Source organism: Anomaloglossus baeobatrachus, chromosome 2 (assembly GCF_048569485.1).
Source record: "Anomaloglossus baeobatrachus isolate aAnoBae1 chromosome 2, aAnoBae1.hap1, whole genome shotgun sequence".
Lineage (NCBI taxonomy): Eukaryota > Metazoa > Chordata > Amphibia > Anura > Aromobatidae > Anomaloglossus > Anomaloglossus baeobatrachus.
In genome coordinates, this window is record NC_134354.1 from 290,811,881 (window position 1) to 290,821,835 (window position 9,955).

At 48.1% G+C, this 9,955-nt stretch overlaps 1 protein-coding gene across 1 annotated transcript in view; it reads right to left on the bottom strand.

Annotated features, from left to right (window-relative positions):
- ADIPOR1 (adiponectin receptor 1) overlaps positions 1-6,181 on the bottom strand; it is a 49,130-nt gene extending 42,949 nt beyond the window's left edge. Inside the window, exon 1 of the mRNA XM_075335849.1 lies at positions 5,984-6,181. The gene's annotated coding sequence lies outside the window, so the exon portion shown is untranslated. The remainder of the gene's footprint in view (positions 1-5,983) is intronic.
- Between the last annotated feature and the right edge of the window lie 3,774 nt (positions 6,182-9,955).

Genomic DNA, 9,955 nt, shown 5'->3' on the forward strand with positions numbered 1-9,955 from the left:
AATATAGACCCCCTATTGAGATTTGCCGTGACGTGGCAGGGGTGGCTCAAAACATTGATCAATTGTTTGCTAAAAATCTCATTTTGCTTTATAGTACAGTTGGAATAATTTGTGAATTTACACTTAATTTTTTTGCATGCCATTTTCAAGCAGTGCTGGGTCCAGTTCTGTTCCATACAACTTCCAGGTATAATGAGGTGTTGGTGTTTTAAATTACACATTTGCGAAGTCACGCAGCAGTAAGGATGCGTGGCCGGGTATGTCCTCCCTTGCCTGACATCGCAAATTATAGTTACAACAGCTTACAAGAGACCATACAGTGTGAACACACACACAGCACACAGGGGAGACATCACATAGTGAACACAGCTCAAGAAACACAACACCAGATACCAATATACAGCACACAATAAGGAAGACAAGACACAGTGCACAGGGGTGAAAGAGGTCAAATGATGCAACACACACAATACACAAATGCGGAGGGATGACATGGAAAGTACAAACAGTGTGACACATGTCCACTGCTCCTGTCAGCACCATTAGGCATAGACAGATCACTGCACTCCCGATACGATAGCATCCGGCCTATTTCTAGTAAAATATATTAGCATCTTAAACATATATTTCAATGTCTGAAAGGTGGGATCCCCACTCTGTGACCAACACTTATGAAGGTTGTGGTGGTACTACTGCTTGCCAATTCCCAGAATTTGGTTTCCTGAAGAACAGCACTGCTTGCTTGGCACTCAATTTCCACATCACGCAACTTCTATGTAGAAATCAACCATCTAAACTAGTAATGAGACCCCTTGTACCACCTCTGGAATATACTGCTTCAAACTTTACATTTCCATAATTTCACATTTTAAATGAGCCACAATGCATGTGGCGACTCCAGATGAGCAGGCTGTATTCCGGCCATAACGCACAGACCAAATAAGAGACCCAGCAACCATATAGCCATACATGACACTGTTCAGGTCAGGAGCCAGGCTAGAGGTTACACAACATGGAAAGGAAAATACAGTTGCTTTATGGCTGTGCACATTAATCTTCGATTACTCTCTACAGCTAACAGCTTGGCAGGACATAAAATAATCTTATTTCTAAAGTACCAGCATATTCTGCACATGCCATGTCTTTCAATTAACACCTTATTTATCAGATTTGTTTAAAGCAACTTTAGATGGAGAGCCTGTAAACATGATGGCATAAGTAGTAGAAATATTTTACTTGATCTAGGCAGTGTTATGGTGAAAGTGGCCTTACGCTCCGTAAACATGCAGACACAGCTTGGCACATCTTTTCAATGACAGGAGAGTAAGATGCTGCCACATCCCTCTAGCAGCGGGAGCGCTCATGTTGGAATCCAAAATATGTAATTACATTTTTTTTTACAAGATTTTATCTCATGTGTATTGACACCTGATCCTCAGTCTTGTGTGTATTTAAATTGAAGATGTGACACTTTGATACAATGTAAAGTAGTCAGTGTAGCCTGTATAACAGTGTAAGGCTGCTTTCACACTACGTTTTTTTAACATGCGTCCTGAACGTTTTTTTAACGCAAAAACGGATCCAGTGCAAATGCGTTTTCATTTCAATGCGTTTGCGTGCGTTATAGTGAGGATCCAGCGAGTTGCAGTTTTTTAACATTTTTCAAAAACGCTACTTGTAGCGTTTTTGAGCTGCGTCCAAATACTGCTAATTGCTGGATCCTGACTAAACAGCATGCAAACGCATGTGAACGCTGGCATGCTGATAGACAGGATCCTGCTTGCTCTACTGAGCATGCCCAGAAACCAGCCTCGGGTGATCAGTCCCTCACTCCCCTTCTCCCTCTCTGTCTCTCCCCCTCCCTCTCCCCTGCCTGAGAGCTGTGGACACTCGTAACCAAGATAAATATCGGATAACCAAGCAAAGCGCTTCTCTTAGTTACCCGATGTTTACGTTGGTTACGTGTGCAGGGAGCCCGGCTCCTAGCAGCTGCGGATGCTCGTAACCAAGGTAAATATCGGGTATCCAAGCAAGTTACCCGATGTTTACCTTGGTTACGAGCCTCCGAAGCCGGCTCCCAGTCTATCACGTTCAGTTCCACTGACTCCCAATCACGACTCCAATGCCCGCCCATAAACTTAAAGTGACAGGATCCTGCAAAATAACACATGCGTTTGCATGCTTTTTTTGCTGTAAAAGCAGGATCCGCTTTTACAGCAAAAAAACGTTCATGACGCATGTTAAAAAACGTAGTGTGAAAGCAGCCTAAACTTGGTGTGCCCTCTAAACTCAACACAAAGCCATTAATGTCTAAACTGCTTGATTACACCCGTAAGTGAAAATGGCCAAATTGTGCCCAAAGTGACAATATTTTGTGTGGTCTCCATTTTTTTCAAGCACTGCCTTAACGCTCTTCGGCATGGAGTTCACTAGAACTTCACAGGAAACACTGGAATCCTCTTCTGTCCTCCATAACGACATCACGAAGCTGGTGGATGTTAGAGACCTTGCTCTCCTCCACCTTCCGTTTGAGGATGCCCCACAGATGCTCAGTAGGATTTAGGTCTGGAGACATGCTTGGCCAGTCCAGCACCTGTACCCTCAGTGTCTTTAGTAAGGCAGTCAGTGGTCATCTTGTACCTCTCACATGGTGTTTGGCTCTAAACTTGCCGAGTGTCATAACGGCATCAGATGCTGTTCATACTGCAGAATCTGACACGCCATGCTAAGCCTCCTTTGGTGCTTCTGAGTTACACAGACCGGATCAGGCGTCATCTAGCTGTGTTCTGATTAGTGATCGGGCTTGCACGAGTTAATTTCTGCTAGCCTGCTGGTTACCTTTTGAATCACATGTTGTGGGAAACCTATCCCTGCCTTTTTAAGATAGAGGAGCCTGTCTTCCTATGCTGACTATAACTTCATCTTCACAAGTCTGTGTGCTGTTGATCCCAGTCCTGCTGGTGATTGTAGTACTTTGAGTTGTTGTGGGGTTCTCTCGTCACCTCGTTGCTTCCTCCCTGCTATTATTTTCCTCCTTGTCACTTGTTGTCTAATACCGCTATGTGAGCGTGTTGTGTAATAAGAGTTTTTGTTTCCAGTTTGTGCTTATCTGTGGGTTCTAGAACCCCTATCCCGGTCCTCCCCTGGGGTGAGGGAGAGTATTAGATTAGGGCTGTACAGGAGCAGGGCTAGGAAGGTGGCCCAGACATCAGCACTATCAGATGCATCTCTTGGATCAGGGACAGCTAGGGGACTCCCTAGCCTGAGGGCCAGTTTATGAGCCCTGGTTATCCCATAACACCTTGTGACAGTACTGTGTTTCCCAAAAATAGGCCACTTTCTCATATTTTTTCCCCCCGAAAAATACATAGGTCTTCTTTCTGGGGAAACAGGGGTTGGGGTAAGTTTACACTCCAAAAAATGCAGACACTGCTTAGGAGAATCATACTTACCAGACTCCAGGCATCTGCGTCACTCCCAGATCCTCCTGAGATCCACAGTGGGTGCTCCACAGCGGTCCTCCCGTACTTCCGCCCAGGTCTCTCTCACACACCAGATCACAGTAACAGCACACATACACAAACAACTGGTGATATCGTACTGCGTCTGGACGGCAGGGGTACCTGGGACGCTGTCGAACGTGAGGACCTGCGATGGAACACATCGAGGTGAGACTCTCTGATATTTGGTTCACTAATGCTGGTCTCTACGGTCTCACACAAGAAATGCCTCGGTGTGTTGTTTTCTCCTTCTGTTGTAACACCGATGAGTCACATGACACCAGGGAGGGAAAATGGCTAATGGGGCACAATTTAGCCATTTTCACTTAGGTGTGTACATACTTTTGCTGCCAGCAGTTCAGTTGTGTGTTTGAATTATTTAGAGGGCACATAAAATTTACACTGTTATACAATCTGTACACTGATTACTTTACATTGTTTCAAAGTGTCAGATCTTCAGTGTTGTCCGTTGAAAATATATAAAATATTTGCAAAAATGTGAGGGATGTACTCACTTTTGTGATATACTGTTTTTCCTTTAATAGTATGACTTAGGTAAAAAAATAAAAAATCCCTATATGCTAGAGTTGATCAAAAAGATTTATAAGGTCCTGGTTACATCACGTTATGACTAGAAGTAACCAGGATGCAGGCATTCGAGTATCAGCCAAGAAAAATCAGCTTGCCCTGGTCTGACCAGGAGACCAGAACAGCATATGGGATAGAAACAGTGGTTTACCGCCTATAAAATGGCACGCATCGTGCTGAACTGCAATCTCCCTGCCTGGTCGGGTCTTGCTATCTGTCTGCCTGCGTCTGAATTAACGTCTATGACGGAGTCAGGGGAAGAAGGCCAGGCAGGCAGCCAGAGGCGGGAATAGATAGAAAGATCTGACCCACATATTCCCTTCCTGTTGCACCTGTCAATCAAATAGCAGTGCATTGCTGGAACTTTACTTGCACATATTTCTGAAATCAAACCTCCAATCTCTGAACAAAAGGTATACTTACATTCAGCATCATAGTGCCAGTATCCTTTAAACCTGTGTATATGTACTGCAGTGTCAGTGTGTTAATATATATGTACTGCAGTGTCAGTATGTACTGTGAAGATGTGACACCCAGAACCCCTACCAATCAGTTGTTACTTGCTCCAGTGGCTGCTGATATAAACACCTCTAACATAACTCACTGTATAGCGGTCTCTGCCAAGCACTGCAGTACGTTCTATAGTACCTGGCAGTGGCCACTATACATTGAATGGAGCTGTGGATTTACCAGCATCCCTGCAGCTAATATGAATCTGGTCATGGTGGCAGAGCCCGATTGATATCCTATTGATGGCCCACCCTATGGATGAATAGGTCAGCAATATGCCTTTGAGGGTAGCCCAGTATGGTGATGGATACAAAGGCTCATCTCGGGGGCATTCCCCCCACAAGCTGCTTTATATCTGCCCCACTGACAGCGGACCCCTACTGAAATCAGAACATGATATTGCTGTATTCTTTGATCGTTCCTACTTACCAAAATGCACACTAATTATTGTCACTTGGGACATTAATACTGACTTGTCCTTGTAGTATTCTAACAAATGACAGATCTGCACGTAGGTGACTACCTAGGAAATCCTATACACAACAATCAGTTATATACGTCTTCCAGATAAAGGGAAAGCCTGTTAAAATAAGTTTCTGCTATTTATTAAAGGGAACCTGCCCTGCTGCCACTGGTATCTGCTCTGCATGCTGGTATGGAGCAGAAGATGATCATTTCTATGGGAAGAGATTCAGTAGAGCCTTCTTCTGATGCAGCACTTCTGGGTGTATTAGTGCATCAAATAGCGCCAGAAGAAAAGACAAGCAAAACTGTGCACACCCTGGCACCATTCAGATAGGCGAGCACTGTCAATCAGAGGCGCAGCAAGGGCAAATCAAGAGGAGCCAGGGTGAAGCCACCTAATGGGGCTGCCAAAGCCTCATATCAATTAATAGGCATCTTCTCAGGCTATGTGCCAGTAACAGGGCTAGTATGGTGGTTATGGGGCTAGTATGGTGGTTATGGGGCTAGTATGGTGGTTATGGGGCTAGTATGGTGGTTATGGGGCTAGTATGGTGGTTATGGGGCTACTTAGCCTACAGCACTGTATAGCCCAATAAAGATGCATTTTGGGGGTGATGGCCTCCCTATAGGAAATCAGACCAGAGCTGCGGAATGATCTATCCATACTGTGATATCAGGTGTAATGGCCGTCACCACACAGCACACTGGAGGGTACTGCATGTCTGAGCTTACAGCCACCATGACCGCGATGTGCACCGTGCCGTATAATGGGCTTATTGTGTGGGTACAAGTATGGCGGCAGCATTACCCTGCCTGACACATCCGCGCAGGTGACAGATCCTGCATCCCGCCAGATACACGCGCCTCACTGCACCGACCGCCGTCCTGACAGCTCCGCGATCACAAGAAGACATATTTACCTCAGGCTTCAGCAATGTCTCCGGAACAACCACAGCCTAGGAAATGACAACACACCAACAGTTACTTCCGGTGCTGGCAGCCCGTGGCCGCAGACATGGAGACGCGAGCACTGCGGCTGGTGACGGCTCACACCCCGCTCGGTGCTCCGTACACAAGCAGCTTTCCTTCAGGGGCTGCGTCGTGTTGTGTCTCCTCGGCGGCCATTTTCCTGTAGATCAGCTTCCAGGCTGAAGATGCTGGGAGGGCGAAGCTGAAGGGGAATGATTTGTCCTTCATAATAGATTCATTAGCATTTGTTCTTCTTTTGACTTATTTTTCTCCTCATTTTGGAAGGAGCCCTGTAATGATAAATTAATTATAATAGTACATTTGTAAGGAATGGTGTGGTAAATAACCCCTAGGCCTCATACAGCTGCAGAGGCCCACAAAGCCCCCAGTCAGTATTACTGAGCCAGCTTGTGAGTGCCTTGTTATACAGAGGTGTATTTCTGATACCGGACATTTTTCGACAATGCTGAAGTTGGTTTCTTATTCGTCAATTATTTTTTACAGATTTAGTAACAAAAAAAAAATTACAATAAAATCCAATGCAGCGAGGTGCCCTGATCTGAATACACTTAAAACAGCTACAAAAATTATGAAACTGGCACAAAAATGGGCATTAAAGTAGACAGCGAAGAACATTACTGAAAGGGTTAAATGAATCTGGGCCATCAATCTCATAAAGAAGAGACACAGATAGTGATACCCCATATCTAAATCCAGTCATCCCAGCCTGGCCCAAATGGGTTCTGGGCATGAGAACTGGCATCAAAGTGGTCACATAGCAAACTTTCACAAATTTGAATAAGTAACCAGTGTTTTTAAAAGGTTAAATGACTTTGGGCCACTGATCTCACATTACCATTACATATATAGTGTTGCCCCATATCAAACCGAGGTCACTCCAGCCTGGCCCAAATGGGTTCTGGGCATCAGAACTGTCATCAAAGTGGGCGCACAGCCAATTCTAACAGATTTGAATAAGTAACTCGTGTTTTCAGGCGTTAAATGGCTTTAGAAATAGCAGGGCAATACAATATGTGCAGGCCAAAAACGAAGTAAAATATAACTTTTATTAATGAATAACAATAAAAAGCACATTGACAAACAAACAAATAAGCCTGTAATGAAAGTCAATGTCCCAAAGAAAATTCACACAGGAGAAATAACCAGGGGAATAGAAACCCCAACTGCAGTTATCAATCAATAAACTGTTAATATGCGGTCATAAACCTCCCAAAAGAATTCAGCGGGAGATATAGCTTAATTCAAAGCACACGTAGTGTGACGCCCTGGCAAAACCAGGTTGTCACAGAGACTGCACAAATCTTCCAGGTGCAGGACTCCATCCTCCTTGGCATACCAACACAAACCCACACCCAGGTACACAACATCAGCCAGCAAAGCCTAGTCACCCCCCATGAAAATAGGGACACACCAATGGGCGGGGCCAAGCTGATGGTGACGCCCACCTATGGGTACTGAGGTGTTCTGGGAGGGAACAAGTCAGTCAGAGAGAGTTCAGTTTGGAGTGAAAAAGTGAGAGGAGTGTGAAGTGACAGGGTAGTCAGGGGTTGGAGCCTCTGGACTACCGGACTACTGACTAGGTGGCAGTCGGCAGACAGGGCCACAGGCGACGGAGATCCGGTCGCGGGAGAACTTAAGTGGACCGGCGCAGGGTTGTAGCCCGCCGGTGATGACAGTGGAAATCCAGTCCGGAGGCCGTGCACAGTCGGGGTGCCTGGACCCTAAGGCAAGGACTGCTTCAAGCCCCTTGTCAATTAGCCAGCAGGGGACAAGATTCCACGTCTTGTCCCACCAGCAAGCCCAGAGAGCGAGACGGAAGCCCAACGAGGGGGATAGGGCTCCGCAATTGCCTGCTAAGATCCCACGGGTCAGTTCTCGTGGGCCACAGCTCCCAATACACAGAATCACCGGGAGTGGACTTCCCTGTTCCAAGCGGAGTTGTCAAACTAAGGACACAAACACTAAGTGCAGGAGGAAGGGACCCCTGTTTGATGTACCAGGGTGTGGGACACGAAAACACCCGCTGGAGGTCATCGGTCACTGGCAATTTGGTTTACCACTTGGACTTTGTGTGAATTCGTCTAAAACTGAGTACACCAATACCACCTGGTCCAGCCCTGCAGAATACGCTCCACAGCATCCTTCCCCATCCTGCTGCCCCGCTCCATCAGCCCCGGGCGCCCCATACCAAGGCAGCGGCGGTGTCACCAACCATCACCGCAACACACGGGTGGTGTCACTGACAAACTCTTCCCTTGTAAATATCTCCTTTTTATTGTGGGCGGCGGGCTGCTGCCCGAGCTCCGGATCCGGCTGCCACTCGAGCCACAGCCACGATCCCGGATCCGAGCGCCTCGGTTAGCCTTCCCTGTCGTGGTCAGTCACCCCTGCCCGCGACAATAGCAGAGAAAAACATATTCATGAGTATAGCCTAAACAAACTATCCCACTCAAAGCCTATTCCCTAGATAAAGACAGTCTGTAGGGGGGTGGAGCTAGACATGGCTGAGTGAGGACGTGGCTTTCTGGAGCTCCTCTGTATAATTCCCCATAAAGCCGGCTTTACCATATACAATGGGCAAATCTGCTGCCAAAAAGAGCAAGACCAGCACCCCAAGTCGCCCCCCTGCTCCTCAGAATAATATTGGAGCTTATTTCACCCGCTCCAGGGAGTCTGGGGCGACTTCACAGTTGGGGCAAGAGCTGCGGCCTACAGAGCCTGGGCTGGAACCTGTCCCTGTCCTGGTTCCCGAAGTAGTGGCAGGGCTGGGGAACCAGAGGAGGGACGAAGCCGCGGAGGCGCCCCGTGATGTGAGAGGACCTGCCATGAGACCCACAGTGGCGACAAACACAGACGGGAACCCCGCGGCGAGAGGAGCGGTGGATCTGCTGGCGCCATTCCAAGATGACGCTCGCCTACCTGAGACGCGGCCTGGAGGATCGGTGATGGAGGACAGGACACCCGCGGCCGCGACCTCGCCTGCCTCGCGCTCCGCTACACTGCCACTGGGACTGGTGAGTCCTTACAACTTACCCGCAGCCGGCGCCAGCGAAATCGGAGGAGCTGCGGTGTGCGCGCGAGGTCTGCACACGTGTTCGGGCCCAGGTGATGATTTACCGCCGCAGCCCCGGGCGCTGCAGAAACAGGATCCACGCAGAGCGGCCGCAGCTGAGGAATCATCAGGCCCTTTTACAAAGGTGGTGGATGCAGGAGGGGAGGAAGCAGCTGACACCCCTGAAGGACTGCCTGACTACAGGATACAGGTGCGGGGACAGAGGGGGGACCTGCTGCTTGGGGCCCACAAAGGAGGGGATGATAGCAGCACGGATCACCTTCCCCTGACCGGGGCCACACGACCACCAGGGGGACCTGGAGACGGAGGAGGGCCACATGAGTCACTGGAGGCAGCTGCCGAGTTTTGGGGGATACCTCAAAAGGAGGTACCCCCCACCTCTCCAGATAGCTGGAGTACGGGATCCTCCTGGGCTGAGAGCCAGATGGACACAGACGGGGTTCTGGAGGGAGGCTCTCTGATACCCATAAACAAAGGGCCCATGTCGCTGGGGGCACCTCCATTTCGACTTGTAGCTGTGCCACCGCCGTGGGAGGGCATAAACAATCCCCACAATACACAGAAAATGATATACGGTCCAGCTATGCAGGACTCTTTCTATGCATACCCCAATGTGTCTCATGCTGCCACTTCGGCGAGCGAGGATCGCCCTGCGTCCTTGGCAGATCTGCGGTCACTGTTACAAGTGATCCCCACCAAGAATGACATTACAGCACTGGCTAATCAAGTGGTGGCGGAATGTAAACAGGAATTTATCCAACTGCGGTCTGATCTCTCCTCACTTACCCATAGAGTCGACACCCTTACTGAGCAGCAATCAAACTCCCAA